Raw genomic sequence first — 19478 nt, 5'->3', positions numbered from 1 at the left:
GTTGTTTATGATGAGATAGTTGTTCTAGTCCCCCGCAAGCTGGCGAGGGAAAGAAGGCAGTCTCATTAGTACATACCTGCACTTCTGGTTCCCCCCAGGAAACTGCTCTTAATAATGGGGGATTAGGTATATATGCCCAATATGTATGATTACTTGCTGATACACTGATTACCTGACATGTCACCACCGCCATCGTGGCAAGCAAAAAATTGGTAGGATTTAGAGGTTGCCCCACCTTCATTAACGTCTTCTCTGCTTCCTGGGTCAACCTCTTCATTTGACCCCACGTAGGAGGTGTTGCTTCCCTTGTACAGAAAGTAAAGCTTCTCTGCATAGTAAACTCTTCGAATTTTTGGACAAAGGGTTCAGCCATTGTTGATTTTGATCAATCTTGCTGGGGTCAAAGCATACTCTCATCCCAAATATATTAATGATGCTGGGATCCAACCTTTCTCTTTATCTTTATACCAAATAGGCGTATTCAAGATCTTCTTATCCTCTTCTTACCCTTGAAAATGCAACTCTGCTGCTGATAGATTTCCCTTGCTCCAAACATTCAAAAAATTTAGGGTAAGTAAGTTTTTATTCAGAATGTCTTTAGGTTTCATAAATCTCTCTTGTTCCCCCTTTTTTATTTTTTTAAGATATTTACGCAAGGTACGATTAGCTCTTTCAATGATAGCTTGCCCTTGACTATTATAAGGAATACCAAAAGTATGAGTTTTATGGTATTGGGAGAAAAAGTGAGCTAATTTTGCGGATTGGTAGGCAGGTGCATTATCAGTTTTTAATTCAATTGGTAATCCCGTAACTGCAAAACAAGATAACAAATGAGTAATAACAGCATCAGCCTTTTCAGAATGTAATGCAGTGGCCCATTGAAAATGTGTGCAAGTATCTATAGTATGATGCACACATTTTTGTTGTCTGAAAGAAGAAATGTAAATTACATCTATTTGTCATATCTGATTTGTTTGTTGTCCTCTCATGTTGACACCAGGTGGGGTAAATGGCAAAGCAAAGGGTGCACATATGGAACAAGAACGAACAATATTTTGAGCTTGTTTTTGAGTAATAGCATGAGATTTTTGTAACCCTTTGGAGTTGGTATGCTGTAAGAGATGTTCTTGTTTTGCTGCTTCTATAGGATAAAGTAAGGCATCAATTGTAGCATTTCCAAATGATAAGGGTCCAGGAAGGGCAGAATGTGCATGGATGTGGGTAAAGAAAATTAACTCTGAACGCTGCAAGAGCAATTGTTGTATTTGGTAAAACAATTTATCAATAGCTGTTTTAAGGGTCAGTGGAAGGGAGACATGGGGAAGCTGTAGGCAATCAAGCAAAACAGCATATCAAGAATCTGAAACAATGTTAATAGGAAGTTGGGGAAAATCTTGCAAAACTAAATAGATAGCCCACAATTTAGCGGACTGTACAGAAGAAAATGAGTTGGGGAGAACCTTGGAACTTTCCGGGTCCAATATCCAGCAGTATTTTTATTTGCATCTGTAAAAATAGTGGGTCCCTTAACTGGAACATCTGAAATTGGGGAATGAGATATCATAGCGTTAGTCCGGAGAAAATCAATCAATTTAGATGACGGATAATGATTAGAAAACGAACCAGGATATGAGGCAAGAGAAATTTGCCAGTTTTCATTAAATTGTAAACATCGAGATATTTGAGCAGTTGTTAACTGAGTAACAATCTGGTGTGGTTCACATCTTGACAATTGTAAAATATGATGGCGACCTTTCTGTATAAGGAAGGCTAATTTATCCATATATGTAGTCAATTTTTGGGAAAAACTGTTAGGTAAGAAAACCCATTTTATTAATCTTTTTTTTTGAGCAATTACACCAGATGGAGAATAAGGGGTATGAAATATTATAAACGAAATAGGTTGAGACACATGTAAGTCAGTCAAAAAGCCGTCATTTAGTCGTTGCTCAACAAATTGAAGTTCCTATAAAGCCAATGGGGTTAAGGTCCAGGGGCTATCCAGAGCTGTATCTCCTTCTAAAGTAGAAAACAAATGTCATAACTGATAAGTAGGAATCCCAAGTACTGGGTGTAGCCAATTAATATCTCCCAATAACTTTTGAAAATCATTTAAGGTTTTGAGATGGTCTCTTTTAATTTGCAACTTTTGGGGCCTTATTTTATGTTGTTCCAATATTGTCCCTAAGTATGAAATAGGAAAGTCCTTTAGAATTTTTTCCGGGGCTATTTGCAAATTGTATAGTCTTAAAGCCTCCTGTACTTTAAAAAGAATTCATCACGTTCATCAATATTAGGAGCTGTTAATAGGAGATCATCCATATAATGATATAGAATATAATTGGGGTATTTTTGATGGAGGGATTGTAAAGAGCGAGCTACGAATTTTTGGCATAAGGTAGACTATTTATCATTCTTTGTGGTAAGATTGTCCACTGATAACGCTTAACAGGCTGAGCATGATTAAGAACAGGAACTGTAAAAGCAAATTTATCTCTATCTTGCAATTGTAGGGGAATGGTAAAAAAAAAACAGTCTTTGAGATCTAGCACCATTAAGGACCAATTCTGAGGAATAAGAGCTGGAGAGGGGAGTCCCAGTTGTAATGCTCCCATAGGTTCAATACATTTATTAACTTCTCGTAAATCAGTTAACATTCTCCCTTTTCCAGATTTCTTTTTTATAACAAAAACAGGAGAATTCCAGGGGGAGGTAGAGGGCTCTATATGACCAAGTTGGAGTTGTTCTTGTACTAATTGTTCTAATGCCTCGAGCTTCATTTGTGGTAATGGCCACTGCTCAACCCATTTTGGAGTATTAGTTAACCATTTTAATGGGAGTGCTCGAGGAATTTGAGCGGTGGCTGCTAGTTTTCCAATGGAATGGTTACAGAAGCCCCCAAAGGAGAGAGAAGATCTCTTCCCCATATATTAATAGGTATGTTTACAATATACAAGGTAACAGACACTGATCTTCCATTATGGAATTGGCATTGCAAGGGATGGGTACTCTTCCAGACATCTGCAATGGAGCCCAGTCCCGTCAGTATTAGAGGGCTTTTTTCTTTTTTCCAATCTTGGGGCCATGGTTGAGAATAAATGACTGAAACATCCGCCCCTGTGTCTACTAGTCCCTCAAAGTTGTTTCCTTGTATAATCAAGGAGGAGAGAACAGGGCGAAAATCTTTGATAAGCATTTCCCAAAATATATGTTGCCCAGTACTTCCAAATCCTCCTGTTAGTTCATTAGGAAGAGCCAAAAAGGGGTGATAAGGTAGGAGAAGTATTTGAGCAATACGCTCTCCAGCTAACAATGAAAGCGTGGTAGAAGTAGAGACCATAATTAAAATTTCCCCAACATAGTCAGAGTCTATTACCCCAGGAATTATGGTTAGACCTCTCAAAGCCACGCTGCTATGGCCTAATATCAAGCCAAAAGTGCCTTTAGGCAGTGGTCCGAATACATTTGTTTTTAATTTGCAAATGCCTCCCCCTGGTGACAAAAGAACATTATCAGCTAGTGGCAAATCAACAGTAGCACTCCCTGAAGTAGCAGACCGTAAGTCCGAAACCATCATCTGAGGTCCTTTTAATGGGGCATCGACTCGTAACGGTTGCTGGGAGGGAACAGGGTTGGGGCAGGTGGCATGGCAGGAGGGCAAGGAGGAGAAGTCCCCGGTATTGTTCCTGGGCCCCAAGGACTTAGGCCCGCAGGATAGTTTCCCGGTATCAGGTTGCCCATTTTGTCTGTTTTAGATCTGCATTCATTAGTCCAATGAAGCCCCTTCCCGCACCAACGGCAAGGTCCAGGAGGAGTCTTATTCTTCCCAGCAAGAGATCTGTCTTTAGGAATTGCACCTTGATCAGCTTTTAATTTCCAACACTCTCTTTTCATATGACCAGGTTTTCCACAATGGAAGCAGTTACCTCCTTTTTGTGGTCTCATAGCTTTGGCCAAGGCTGTAGCAAAGACATTAGCCTGATGCTCAGTTCTTCCTATTCCCAAGCAGGCTCTGATATATTCAGCTATAGATGCACCCTGTCCCTTTAATGGTCTCAGTATACGCTTGCATTCAGGATTTGCATTTTCAAATGCTAAAGTTTGTAATAATATCTCTGAAATTTTGTCCCTCCCTACAGCCTGTTCCATAGCTACCCTCAATCTTGCTAGAAAATCAGTATATGGCTCATTGGGGCCTTGCATTGTTTTAACAAAGGAGGGCTGGGCGTGGCCAGTAGGCACCACACGGCGCCATGCTTGTGAAAAGACCTGGCGGACTTGCTGTAAGTCCTGGTCAGAGTACTGAGCCTGTTCTCTTAAAGCCCGATAATGGCCCTCTCCCATTAGCTTGTCCTTGAGAGGACCAGGGGGATTCTGTCCCTCATTAATCCGAGCCTGCTTTCTAGCTTCTTCTTCCCACCAGCTACGAAGTTGCAAACATTGAGAACCCTCCAAGACAGCTTGGGCAATAGATTCCCAATCTAACGGAATGATTAATTTGCCTTTTCCCAATGATTCCAGCATAGCCAAAACAAAGGGAGATTGAGGACCGTATTGCGCTACTGCAGCTTTAAGATCTTTAAAAAATTTATATTCCAAAGGAGTGTATTGAACATTTATCACATTGTCATTTTGCTGTCTCTGGATGGGAAATAATTGTGGAGGATCGATAAAACCACCAGGGGGAGCAGGTAAGTCATCATCATGAAGCATAGACAAAGGGAAGGAGAACCGACAATGTTCCCTGCCCACATCGGGCTGATTAACCGCAGTGGGGGAAAGAGAAGCATAAGGAGGAGCCTAAGGTGTAGATTTCTTCTCCTCCTTACGGGATTTCTGTCACTCCTGGAAGAGATGGGTCATTTCTTTAATCTCTTTGCCCTCCTCTGACGAAACCAAAGAAGCCTCCAAATCTGATTCTAAACTATCAGATGTTTCACCATTTACAGGAGGAGGCTCACCTGTATCCTTGCCTTCAGGCGATGCAGAAGCCCCACCAACGTCTGACACATCCTCATAAATTATTTTTCCCTTCCTTGAAGCATTAGATTTAGTTTCACTATCAGTAGAACGCAAGGTCAAAGCCTGTGTTATAGCACTACACAAAGTCCATAACTTCAAAGGGATCACATTACCCTTCTGATGTTGCTTTCTCAATTCCTTTTGAATTATTTCCCATTCCTTCATGTTTAACTGTAACTTAGTTTGATATTGAAACCAATGACAATATTGCGCCACCAAGCGAAAGAGCTCACTCAATCGACGAGTCGAGGCCTTAACACCTATGGAGTGGAGAAGTCCTTTGACTAACTCCATGATTGTGTCCGTAATGATGAGGAATTCCCCATGATTTTCCTGAAAGTTCCCCTGCTATGGATATAAAATCCGCCCGGGGTTACTCACCCTTTCGGTTTCACCCGTGCCCCACATTGGTCTCCAGATGTTGCGAGCGAAATGACACAAAGACAAAACACACGAGATACACAAGAGATAGACAATACACTACTCCTGCCGGAGGAAAAAAACTGCACAAAACGAATTGCGGTTTATTTTTATAAAGCCCCCTAGGCAGAATTCCAGACTGCATGAATAAGCCTTTTCAGTACAGCGCAGGTACATACATGTTATTGTACAGCAAGGGGAGTGAAATCCCTGTCTACTGCAGAGTCAGTCCAGAGCCTTTCTTTCTCCTTATCATAAGAAGGGAATGTTCCCTCGTTTGCAAGGGACCATTAAACTCAAGGCTGTGTCCAGACTCCTTGGCAGAACACCTCGTTTGCAAGCATGTTCAGCGCGAGCAGAGTCCTGTTTGCAGGCACATCTCCGCTACCCTATTGTGGCTGCATTAACCCTTCAGAAATTTTTCAAAATTTATTTGCAGCTTTTACTCTGATTGTTAATTTTTCCAAGAAAATGTAGTTTGTTTTGTAGCTAACCATATTAACAAATGGGGCTTCCCTGGTGGCTCAGATGGTAAAGCGTCTACCTGCAATGTGGGAGACCCAGGTTTGATCCCTGGGTTGGAAGGATCCTCTGGAGAAGGAAATGGCAACCTACTCTAATATTCTTGCCTGGAAAATCTCATGGATGGAGCCTGGTAGGCTACAGTCCATGGGGTCACAAAGAATCAGACATGACGGAGCGACTTCACTTCCTATTAACAAATTCCTTTGCACTTTGTAGAAACCATAACTTCCATAAATTAGACATACTTTTATTTTTTTTTTTCAGGGTCATGTTAATATAATTTTGTGCTTAGTTTATTTACTTTTTATGATCCTTAAAGGCAAGATTTTAAGATTCTTGTGTCACAGGTTTTTTCAGATAGTAAAGTCCTATCTAGTCCCCTGGGAAGTCCCCTCAGAGTACTACTCACACCTTTTGAAAGAGTTCTGGTGTGAGTTAGTTTGAGCAGAAAATCCCCCCTCAGAGGGAAGTATATGAAAGTATGTTACTGAAAAAAGGAGTAAGCTAATACAGTGCCTAGGTTACTTTTCTGTGTTAGAAGAAACACTCTGAGCAGATCCATCTCAGGTTCACCTGAGAGTCCCATCTTTAAATGGCTCTCCACCTTGGGAGCTGTCTGCCAGTCCCGAGTGCCTGACAAATGCATGTGAAGCTGAGTGCTTGGGCAGAGGCCCACAGTGGAGTCAGGAGGGCCTCCATTAGGGCCTCTCACTGCCTGCAGGGCATGTCCATAACATTGTGACTGGTGTCACTGAGAGTTGGTGCTGTCATCTGTCATCCCTCTCAGCATCTGTAGTCGAGGGAGCAGCCCAGGCCTCAAGGGCTACTGGTGAGTGTAGTCCCTGGTAAAGAGATTGTGTCCTGTCTGCAGGACATTGAGATGGCACTCACATCGCAGGTCACAATATCCACCTACCCCCAACTTCTTCCTGGAAGGAGGCGTAGCGAGATAATTGCTCTCTTTACACAAAGATCAGTTGTGTGACCACTGTCTCAGTTACACTCCTATTGTGAATGGTCAGGAGGCCCCAGAAGAAAATGATCATAGACAAAAAGTGTCAAGTGCAAATCCCAAGTGACCATAGTGGATTTACAGCTTTGAGAGATGGTCCTCCCTGACTGTTAGTGGAGAATGTGTTTGATGATGGGTTTGCTGTGGCAGCTAGGCACACTTCTCATTTTTCAACGTGGGAATTCTTTCTCTGAGTGGTGCCTGTGAAGGCCAGTGAGGATCTAATAGCTCCCTTTCACCTTAGTACCACACATTGGTGGCCAGGATTGCAGAGAAAAGAGCAGCTGCCCAGGCCCAGGTTGCCTGTTGGAGCTGATGGCTAAGCAGGTACATTTACTGTGATGAAACGTTGGCTGATGCAACCATTTTCTCTCACACAAATTAATCCCGAGTCTCTTAGTGCTTTTATTTCCCTAGCCCTAGAGTGAAAACCACAATCACAGAAAACTAACCAAAATGATCACATGGATCACAGCCTTGTAAAATTCAACGAAACTATGAGCCATTCTGTGTAGAGCCACTGAAGATAGATAGATGGGTCGTGCTGCAGAAATCTGACAAAATGGGGTCCAGTGGAGAATGAAATGGCAAACTACTTCAACATTCTTGCCTTGAGAAGCCCGTGAACAGTATGAAGAGGTGAAAAGATATGACACAGAGATGAACCCCCCCCCCCCCCCCCAGCTAGCTAGGTGTCCACTATGCTACTGGGAAAGAGTGAAGAAATAGCTTCAGAAGAAATGAGAGGCTGAGCCAAAGCAGAAACGATGCAGTTGTGGATGTGTCTGGTGGTAAAAGTAAAGTCTGATGCTGTAAAGAATAATACTACATGGAAACCTGGAATGTTAGGTCCATGAATCAAGGTAAATTGGAAATGGTCAAACAGGAGATGGGAAGAGTGAGCATCAACATTTTAGAAATCAGTGAACTAAAAAGGATGGGGATGGGTGAGTTTAATTCAAATGGCCATTATATATACAGCTGTGGGCAAGAATCCCTTGGAAGGAATGGACTAACCCTCATAGTCTGCAAAAGAGTATGAAGTGCAGTACTTCCATGCAGTCTCAAGAATGACAAAAAGATTTCAGTTGTTTCCAAGGCAAAACCAACGTGACAGTTACCCAAGTCTATGCTCAAACCACTAATGCTGAAAAAGCTGAAGCTGAACAGTTCTGTGAAGACCTACAAGACCTTCTAGAACTAACACACAAAAAAGATGTCCTTTTTATCATAGGGGACTTCACTGCAAAAGTAGAAAGTCAAGAGACCTGGAGTAATAGGCAAATTTGGCCTTGGAGTACAAAATGAAACTGGGCAAAGGCTAATAGTTTGCCAAGAGACTGCACTGGTCAAGGAAACACTCTTCCAACAATAGAAGGGACAACTCTACACATGGAAATCACCAGATGGTTCATACCAAAATCAGATTGATTATATTCTTTGTAGCTGAAGATGGAGAAGCTCTATACAATAGGCAAAAACAATAGGGAGCTGACTGGTTCAGATCATGAGCTGCTTATTGCAAAATTCAGACTTCAAGTAGAGACAACCACTAGGCAATTCAAGTGTGACCTTAATCAAATCCATTATGATTACACAGTGGAGGTGACGAATAGATTCAAGGGATTAAATCTGATAGAGTGCATGAAGAACTATGGATGGAGGTTTGTGACATTGTATAGGAAGTGTTGACCAAAACCATCCCCAAGCAAAAGAAATGCAAAAAGGCCAAATGGTTGTCTGAGGAGGCCTTACAAATAGCTGAAAAAAGAACAGAAATGAAAGGCAAAGAAGAAAAAGATACCCTTCTGAATGCAGAGTTCCAGAGAATAGCAAGGAGAGATAAGAAAGCCTTCCTCATTAATCAATGCAAAGAAATAGAGGAAAATAATAGAATGGGACAGATTAGAGATCTCTTAAATTAGAGATACTGAGGGAACATTTCATGCAAAAATGGGCACAATAAAGGACAGAATTGATGTGGACCTAATAGAAGCAGAAGGTACTAAGAAGAGGTGGCAAGAATATACAGAGAAACTGTATTTAAAAAGTCTTAATGAACCAGATGACCATGATGGTGTGATCACTCACCTAAGAGCTCTCAGACATCCTGGAATGCGAAGTCAAGTGGGCCTTAGGGAAGCATTACTAGGAACAAAACTAGTGGAAGTGATGGAATTTCAGCTGAGCTATGTCAAATCCTAAAAGATGATGCTGTTAAAGTGCTGCACTCAATATGCCAGCAAATTTGGAAAACTCAGCAGTGGCTGCAGGACAGGAAAAGGGCAGTTTTCATTCCAATCCTAAAGAAGGGCAATGCCAAAGAATGTTAAAACCACACAGTTGGTGCTCATTTCACGTGTTAGCAAGGTAAGGATAAAAATCGTTCAAGCTAGGTTTCAACAGTACAAGAACTGAGAACTTCTAGATGTACAAGCTAGGTTTAGAAAAGGCAGAGGAACCAGACATCAAATTGACAACATCTGTTAGATAACAGAGAAAGCAAAGGAATTCCAGAAAAACCTATTTCTGCTTCATTGACTATGCTAAATTCTTTGTGTGGATCACAACAAACTGGAAAATTCTTTAAGAGATGGGAATAGCAGACCACCTTACCTGTCTCCTGAGAAACCTATATATAGCAGGTCAAGAAGCAACAGTTAGAACTGGACAGGGAACAACAGACTGGTTCCAAATTGGGAAAGGAGTACAACAAGGCTGTATATTGTCACCCTGTTTAAATTCTATGTTGAGTACATCTTGCAAAATGCTAGGCTGGATGAAGCACAAGCTGGAATCAAGATAACTGGGAGGAATATCAACAACCTCAGATATGCAAAAGACACCACCCCTATGGCAGAAAGCGAAGAGAAACTAAAGATTCTATTAATGAAGGTGAAAGAGGAGAGTGAAAAGGCTGGCTTAATACCCAACATTCAAAAAACTAAGATCATGGCATCCAGTCACATTATTTCATGGCAAATAAAAGGAAAAAAAGTGGAAACAGTGGCAGACTTATTTTCTTGGGGTCCAAAATCACTGTGGATGGTGATTGCAGCCATGAAATGAGGACACTCGCTCCTTGGAAGGAAAGCTTTGACAAACCTAGTAAGTGTTTTAAAAAGCAGAGACAAAACTTTGCTGACAAAGGTCCATCTAATCAAAGCTATGGTTTTTCCAGTAGTCGTGTATGGATGTGAGAGTTGAACCATAATCCAAAGTCCAAGAGTTGGTGAAGGCGTTTCAGAGTCGGACATGTTAGCAACTGAACAACAACGATTTCTTCGGCTGAGCGCTAAAGAATTGATGCTTTCGAATTGTGGTGCTGGAGAAGATTCTTGAGAGTCCCTTCAAAAGCAAGGAGATCAAGCCAGTCATTGCTAATGGAAATCAACCCTGAATCATTCTGGTCATTCATCATTGGAAGGACTGATGCTGAAGCTGAATCTCCTATACTTTGGTCACCAGATGTGAAGAACTGAGTCATTGTAAAAGATCCTGATACTGGGAAAGGTTGAAGGCAAGAGGAGAAGGTGGCAGCAGACGATGAGATGGTTGGATGGCATCACTGACTCAGTGTACATGAGTTTGAGCAAGCTCTGGAAGATAGTGAAGGACAGAGGAGGCTGCTGTGGTGCAATTCATGGGGTTGCAAAGGGTCAGACATGACAGCAACTGAACAGTTTCTGCATGTGCTACTTTATGAGGTTTCTCCGTATCAGTTTCCAGTTGCTTTATTGCAAGGGAATTCCTCCACAGTCATAACTGGGAACACCTTGCTATTCCTCTTGGGCATTTTGCACGTCCTTTGCAGTCTGCCCCTGCCGTCCTGGTGTTTCCATGGCCTGGATGTTTTACTCAATAAGTTAGTGGTCGGCTAATGCCACCCACAGCCTTGACCTCAAGGGCAGTGACCGCCAGTTCCTCATTTCTTCTCAGGTTTGGGTGTGTTTCCTCCTTCAAGATCCAGACAAGAAAGACAGCTGCATCCAGATGCAGAAGGAAAAGAGCCACCTTCCACGTTTGAATGGGACTTACTCTCCATTCTTTGTTGTTACCGTTACTCAGTCCCTGAGTCGTGTCTGACTTGTGACCCAATGAACTGCAGCATGCCACATTTATGGGCGATCACCTCTAGGTTCTGCTGACTGCACTTTGCCATGAGAACTTTGTTTCCCCTAGTGTGCACCATGTGTCCCAAAATGTGTAGTGTTTCATGAAAACAAGCCCTAAAAAGAATGCCCACACTGTAATGACAGATGTTCATGCTTAGGAACTGGTTGCCGTCTTTCACAGCATAAGAACATAGGATTTTGAGTCCAAGGGAAAAGGCAGCCAGGTGATACCCACTTCTGTTCTTACGGTAGCCTTGGCCTTGGCCTTGGCCTGTGCTTTGTTTTATGGCCCATGTCTCAGAAGCCTCTGATGTAAGTCATTTCAAAACTGCTTTATTTCATGTCTGTGTAAATGTATTCATCTCTCTGAATATCAGTGATACTCTTGTCTAAATTATGTACAAAAGAGTAAAACCTAATATCAGTCCTAGGTTATAATGTCTTTTTAAAAAAAGAATAATAATGTATTTTGGAGAGGTTGGTCACCACAACAATGAACTAATGGTTAATGAGTAACTCACACTGCCTCTATCCTTCTCTCTGTCTGGGACCCACAGCAGTTGTGGATTGGAAGGCCTCCTCTAGGGGTGTTTCATGACTTCGCAATAAGTTGAAATTGTCTTTTAAAATTCACAAATCCACATTTAATCGTTTCTAAGGAAGTCCTTAGAAATACGGTTGCCTGGTGGTGCTACTAAGAAATGGGATTTACTGATGCATCTTTGAGAGATGAAAGTCTCTCAAGAATAAAAGGTTTTTTCCCAAGGGGCACACCACACAGCATGTGGGAGTCTTAGTTAACCTGTCCCCTCTGTGGTTTAAATGCAGAGTCTTAACTGCTGGACTGCTGGGGAATTCCCTACAAGGTGGTTTGGATTTGTGGGTGAAGGATCTAGAAAGAGAAGCATGCAACCTGTGGCTTGTGGAGGATTGTGGTGGAGAGACGCTATCACTTAGTTATCACTTACCCCTCATCCGCTGATGGCTACCAACACAACGGTGAGCAATAAACACTTTCTAAGGGAGTAACAAGCAACTCAGACCTAACCAGGGTAAAGCAGCTGAGATCAGGGTAAAGTCTTCTGAAATGACTGTGCATTTCAGAAGAACATCTTGGAAGAATCCAAGATGGAGAGAAATCCTGGGTAGGACAGGAATGTTGCAAGCATTTCAGAGTCAGATTTCCTCAGGCCTTTAAGGGATCAGAGATACTGCTGTTCAGTCACTCAGACGTGTCATACTCTTTGTGACCCTATGGACTGCAGCACACCAGGCTTCTCTGCCCTACACTATCTCCCAGATTTGCACAGTCATGTCCATCGAGTCAGTAATGCCATCCAATCATCTAGTCCTCTGTCATCTGCTACTTCTCCCACCTTCAATCTTTCCCAGCATCAGGGTGTTTTCCTATGAGTCAGCTCTCCACATCAGGTTGCCAAAGTATTGGAGTTTCAGCTTCAGCATCAGTCCTTCAAATGAATATTCAGAGTTTATTTCCTTTAGGATTTACTGGTTTGATCTCCTTGCTGTCCAAGGGACTCTCAAAAGTCTTCTCCAACACCACAGTTCAGAAGCTGTGAACTTCAATTCTTCAGTGCTCAGCCTTCTTTTGGTCCAACTCTCACATCTGTACATGACTACTGGAAAAACCGTAGCTTTGACTATATGGACCTTTGTCAGGAAAGTAATGTCTCTGCTTCTTAATACACTGTCTAGGTTTGTCATAGCTTTTCTTCCAAGGAGCAAGCATCTTTTAATTTCATGGCTCTCCCACAGTGATTTTGGAATCCAAGAAAATTTAAGTCTGTCACTGTTTCCATTGTTTCCCCATCTATTTGCCACGAAGTGATGGGACCAATGCCATGATCTTAATTTTTTGAATGTTGTGTTTTAAGTCAGCTTTTTTACTCTCCTCTTTCATCAAGAGGCTCTTTAGTTCCTCTTCACTTTCTGAAACAAGGGTGGTGTCATCTGCATATCTGAGGTTGTTGATATTTCTCCCAGTAATCTTGATTCCAGCTTGTGCTTCATCTAGCCTGGCATTTTGCATGATGTACTCTGCATATTAATTAAATCAGCAGGGTGACAGTATGCAGCCTTGACGTACTTCTTTCCAAATTTGGAACCAGTCCGTTGTTCCATGTCCAGTTTTAACTGTTACTTCTTGACCGGTATACACATTCCTGTATCTCATATCAGAAACAAATAAGAAGCATGTGTGTCTCCATGAAGACACTTAGCAGAAACTTGAGCCCATGTGTAGGCTGTGTCTCCCCAAAATTACCGTGTTAAATCCTGATGCTCCATGTGATGGTATTAGGTTGGACCTTTGGGAGATGACTAGGGCATGAGGATAGAGCCCCTGATGGGCTTGGTGACCTTACAAAAGAGACCCTAGAGATCTCCCTTGCCCCTTCCTGTATGTGATGGCGGACAGCAGTAAGTCATCCGTCTATGAACCAGGAAGCGGGTCCTCCTGCTGGTGCCAAGATCTTGGACTTATAGCCTCCAGAACTGTGAGCAGTTCTTGTCTATAAGCCACCCAGTATTTGGTTTTCTGTCACAGCAGCCCAAGTGGACCAAGACCCAGTAGTTACTCAGATTTATCAGGCAGCAAAACACCACGTGTGTACGTGCTGGGAATCTGGTTGCTCTGTGTGTATGTTTCATATATGAGATATAAAAATCTTACAGTAACTTCTTCAAGGTTAGGCACTATCATCATTTTACAGATGGGGCCAGTTGAGTGACTAGTAAGACTCATACCTGTGCTTTAGAAAGCTGAGCTTGCACTGAGCAGCTTAGACAAGGCTGTCCAGTAGAACCTTGGGGGATGAGGGACATATTCTGTCTGTGCTGCCCAATGCACTAGCTACATGTGGTTTCTAAGCACCCAGAATGGTCCCTGGGGCTGAGGAACTGAATTTTTAATTTTATTTCATTGTAATAAAAATAGCTCCATGTGGCCTGTAGCTGCTATGGCAGATAGTGCAGACAAGGCCTTAGCATAACCTAACCCGGGTGGTTGTCTGTCTCATTGCTGTTCTGTAAACTGTACAGGTAAGTCTTAATGCTATGTATTTGTCAGTAGATAGGGTGCATTCCGGGCTGAGAGGACTAACCCCACATCCAAGGAGCGGCAGCTGCGCGGGCTCAGGAGGGCCGAGAGGAGCTACTCCACATTCAAGGTCAGGAGGGGCAGCTGTGAGGAGATAGCCCCCGTCCAAGGTAAGGAGCAACAAACCACTTCAGTATTCTTGCCTTGAGAACCCCATGAACAGTATGAAAAGGCAAAATGATAAAATACTGAAAGAGGAACTCCCCGGGTTGGTAAGTGCCCAATATGCTACTGGAGATCATTGGAGAAATAACTCCAGAAAGAATGAAGGGATGGAGTCAAAGCAAAAACAATATCCAGTTGTGGATGTGACTGGTGACAGAAGCAAGGTCCAATGCTGTAAAGAGCAATATTACATAGGAACCTGGAATGTCAGGTCCATGAATCAAGGCAAATTGGAAGTGGTCAAAGAGGAGATGGCAAGAGTGGACGTTGACATTCTAGGAATCAGTGAACTAAAATGGACTGGAATGGGTGAATTTAACTCTGATGACCATTATATCTACTACTGTGGGCAGAAATCCCTTAGAAGAAATGGAGTAGCCATCATGGTCAACAAAAGTGTCTGAAATGCAGTACTTGGATGCAATCTCAAAAATGACAGAATGATCTCTGTTCATTTCCAAGGCAAACCATTCAATATCATGGTGATTCAAGCCTACGCCCCAACCAGTAATGCTGAATAAGCTGAAGTTGAATGGTTCTGTGAAGACCTACAAGACCTTTTAGAACTAACACCCCAAAAAGATGTCCTTTTCATTATAGGGGACTCAAATGCAAAAGTAGGAAGTCAAGAAACACCTGGCTGCTAAGTCACAGTAGTCGTGTCCGAATCAGCGCACCTGGCTCCCCTGTCCCTGGGATTCTCCAGGCAAGAACATGAGTGGGTTGCTATTTTCTTCTCCTGTGAATGAAAGTGAAAGTGAACTCGCTCAGTCATGTCCAACTTTTTGCAACCCCATGGACTGTAACCTACCAGACTCCTCCGTCCATGTGATTTCCCAGGCAAGACTACTGGAGTGGGTTGCATTGCCTTCTCCAAAGAAACACCTGGAGTAACAGGCAAATTTCACCTTGGAGTATGGAATGAAGCAGGGCAAAGACCAATAGAGTTTTGCCAAGAGAATGTACTAGTCATAGCAAACACCCGTTTCCAACAACACAAGAGAAGACTCTACGCATGGACATCACCAGATGGTCAACCGAAATCAGATTGATTATATTCTTTGCAGCCAGAGATGGAGAAGCTCTACAGTCAGCAAAAACAAGACCAGGAGCTGACTGTGGCTCAGATCATGAACTCCTTATTACCAAATTCAGACTCAAAGTGAAGAAAGTAGGGAAAACCACTAGACCATTCAGGTATGACCTAAATAAAATCCCTTATGATTATACAGTGGAAGTGAGAAGTAGATTTAAGGGACTAGATCTGATAGACAGAGTGCCTGATGAACTATGGATGGAGGTTGATGACATTGTATAGGAGACAGGGATCAAGACCATCCCCATGGAAAAGAAATGCAGAAAAGCAAAATGGCTATCTGGGGAGGCTTTACAAGTAGCTGTGAAAAGAAAAGACGTGAAAAGCAAAGGAAAAAAGGAAAGATATAAGCATCTGAATGCAGAGTTCCAAAGAATAGCAAGGAGAGAGAAGAAAGCCTTCTTCAGCGATCAATGCAAAGAAATAGAGGAAAACAACAGAATGGGAAAGACTAGAGATCTCTTCAAGAAAATTAGAGATACCAAGGGAACATTTTATGCAAAGATGGGCTCAATAAAGGACAGAAGCAGAAGATATTAAGAAGAGGTGGCAAGAATACACAGAAGAACTGTACAAAAATGATCTTCACGACCAAAATAATCACGACTGTATGATCACTCATCCAGAGCCAAACATCCTGGAATGTGAAGTCAAGTGAGCCTTAGGAAGCATCACTACGAACAAAGCTAGTGGAGGTGATGGAATTCCGGTGGAGTTCTTTCAAATCCTGAAAGGTGATGCTGTGAAAGTGTTGCACTCAATATGCCAGAAAATTTGGAAAACTCAGCAGTGGCCACAGGACTGGAAAAGGTCAGTTTTCATTCCAATCCCAAAGAAAGACAATGCCAAAGAATGCTCAAACTACCACACAATTGCACTCATCTTACACGCTAGTAAAGTAATGCTCGAAATTCTCCAAGACAGACTTCACGAATACGTGAACCGTGAATTTCCAGATGTTCAAGCTGGTTTTAGAAAAGGCAGAGGAACCAGAGATCAAATTGCCAACATCCACTGGATCATCGAAAAAGCCAATGAGTTCCAGAAAAACAACTATTTCTGCTTTACTGACTATGCCAAAGCCTTTGACTGTGTGGATCACAATCAACTGTGGAAAATTCTTCAAAAGATGGGAATACCAGACCACCTGACCTGCCTCTTGAGAAACCTATATGTAGGTCAGGAAGCAATAGTTAGAACTGGACATGGAACAACAGATTGGTTCCAAATAGGAAAAGGAGTACGTCAAGGCTGTATATTGTCACCCTGCTTATTTAACTTATATGCACAGTACATCATGAGGAATGCTGGGGTGGAGGAAGCACAAGCTGGAATCAAGATTGCTGGGAGAAATATCAATAACCTCAGATGTGCAGATGACACCACCCTTATGGCAGAAAGTGAAGAGGAACTAAAGAGCCTCTTGATGAAAATGAAAGAGGAGAGTGAAAAAGTTGGCTTAAAGCTCAACATTCAGAAAACGAAGATCATGGCATCTGGTCCCATCACTTCATGGCAAATAGATGGGGAAACAGTGGAAACAAGTGTCAGACTGTTTTTTTTTTTTTTTTTTGGCTCCAAAATCACCACAGATAGTGATTGCAGCCGTGAGATTAAAAGACACTTACTCCTTGGAAGGAAAGTTATGACCAACCTAGACAGCATATTCAAAAGCAGAGACATTACTTTGCCAACAAAGGTCCATCTAGTCAAGGCTATGGTTTTTCCTGTGGTCATGTATGGATGTGAGAGTTGGATTGTGAAGAAAGCTGAGTGCTGCAGAATTGATGCTTTTGAACTGTGGTGTTGGAGAAGACTCTTGAGAATCCCTTGGACTGCAAGGAGATCCAAACAGTCCATCCTCAAGGAGATCAGTCCTGGGTGTTCATTGGAAGGACTGATGCTGAAGCTGAAACTCCAATACTTTGACCATCTGATGCGAAGGGCTGACTCATTTGAAAAGACCCTGATGCTGAGAAAGATTGAGGGTGGGAGGAGAAGGGGACGACAGAGGATGAGATGGTTGGATGGCATCTCCAACTCAATGGACATGAGTTTGGGTAAACTGCGGGAGTTGGTGATGGACAGGGTGGCCTGGCGTGCTGTGGTTCGTGGAGTCAGAAAGATTTGGACACGACTGAGCGACTAAACTGAACTGACATGGTCCAGAGGTTGAAGGTGGACTTGCTGGGACAGGGCATTTAAGCAGAGTCCTGAAGCGGGAGGAGCACTAGGGAACTGAAGACAGGCAGAAGAAACAGCATGTGCAATGGCCCTGGGGTGAGGAAGCACATGGGTTGTTATGTTAGAGAAACTGGAGGGTGGGCAGTGAGGGTGGCAAAGAAAGAGAATGGGCAGGATGAAGTTTGATCTCAACAACTATCTCAGGCAATATAATTAACTGTCAGTGTTAGTGTACTCAGGCCAGACGGGACCAGTGAGAGCTACACCTGCTTGTGTCCTGTATCCTCCAACATGCACTCACACTTTGTATTTCTCTGTTTTAATTCTCTCACAGACCTCTTTGTAAGATCAGCTCTTATCAATAAAGACTTTAACTTCCTCATGGGGGCTTACCTGGTGGCTCAGTGGCAAAGAATCTGCCTACCAATGCAGGCGATACAGGAGACTCAGGTTCAGTCCCTGGATTGGGAAGATCCCCTGGAGGAGGAAATGGCCACCCACTCCTCTGTTCTTGCCTGGAGAAGTCCATGGACAGAGGAGGCTGCCAGTCTAGGGTCCATAGGGTCACAGAGTCAGACAGGGCTAAGCAACTGACCATAAGCATGAACTTCCTCATGCCACATATTTGTGATCTGTCAGAGAGCCCTCCATGCACTGTTAGTTCATTCAAGGGTGTTACAGGGATTTCCATTTGTAGTTACAATTGATGTCTATGGGGCTGCCCATTGGCTTCTGAAAACGATAGTCCTCTCTGACAGAGTCATTGCCTGTGGACCAGATCTCTGCAGCAGAGAAGGCGAGGGGGTAGTACACAGAGCCCTGTGTTTTAGGGGATCCTCTGTAAGCAAAGCAACAACATAATATATATTCTGTTCTGGCAAAACAAGTTTGGGTGCCGGGACAGTAGGTCGAGGTCCCGTGTATATGTGTGTGTGAGAGAGAGAGAGCGCGCGAGTACAAGTGAGCAGTGGCAGGGGTTACACGGAAAGGACAGAGTGCCAGCCATTCACCATGTGCTTTTAGAGGCTTGAAGGACGTTGTACATGGGGAGTCTGGAGACAGTTGACACAGGTACCTTGAGCTAATGGTTTCCATTATTGTACATGAGGAATCTTTCATTGGAAACTAACCATCTCTTAGCAAGAAATCATTTCAGCTCTTCATGTCCTAATAGGCGACTCATCTCTGCCTTCATGCCCTGTCATGCCCGGTGTGGTGGTCAGGCTTCAGATCTCCACCTTTAAAATGGGCTCATTACCCCCTTTAGGACCTCTTTACGGGGCTGTCACAGGGAGTGAGTGTGACCTCCACCCCAGGAAGGGGCAAAGGCACTGCAGGTATGTCTAGACGCACCTGTCAAATCATGATTCTGAACTGCCACGTCTCCCTGAGATTCCATCACATTCAGTAGGAAAAGTATCTGGCATGATACCTTATACAAGATAGAAATTTTAGACAAAGTACCACCTAGGGTATTTTCCACAACAGTGATAGAAAACATTGGCTCAGACAGGAATGGATCATCTCCCATAACTGAAGGCTCTCAGAAGGGGAGGTGTGACGAGGCATAGTATATCAGGGTCGCCTCTGTCTTCTCCATGATCAGTTTTACCCATAGCCTGACAGCAAGATGGGTGCTCCTGTCCCAGGTATCATGTCCACTCCTTGTCCAGTCCCGAGGACCTAAGTCTGTTAAGGAACAGTAGGACCCTGGGCAAGAGGATCAGGACATAGGCGAGAAAGTCCACACAGATGGGTACTTTCTGGGGGACCCCCCTTGCCTGCTGGGAGGCCAGACAGAGGGGTTGGAATGGTCAGGAT

At 43.1% G+C, this 19478-nt stretch overlaps 1 long non-coding RNA gene across 1 annotated transcript; it reads left to right on the top strand.

Moving 5' to 3' along the window:
• The first annotated feature begins 6088 nt into the window (after nt 1–6088).
• On the top strand, nt 6089–11614 carry LOC120864863. Its single transcript, XR_005721247.1, has 2 exons — nt 6089–7306; nt 10919–11614. It is a non-coding gene; the product is annotated as an uncharacterized LOC120864863 (long non-coding RNA).
• Nucleotides 11615–19478: the final 7864 nt, after the last annotated feature.

Source organism: Oryx dammah, unplaced genomic scaffold (genome assembly GCF_014754425.2).
Source record: "Oryx dammah isolate SB20612 unplaced genomic scaffold, SCBI_Odam_1.1 HiC_scaffold_1, whole genome shotgun sequence".
In the NCBI taxonomy this organism is placed as follows: Eukaryota; Metazoa; Chordata; class Mammalia; order Artiodactyla; family Bovidae; genus Oryx; species Oryx dammah.
Note: the sequence above shows the minus strand (reverse complement) of the source record. Positions and strands in the feature narration are given on the sequence as shown.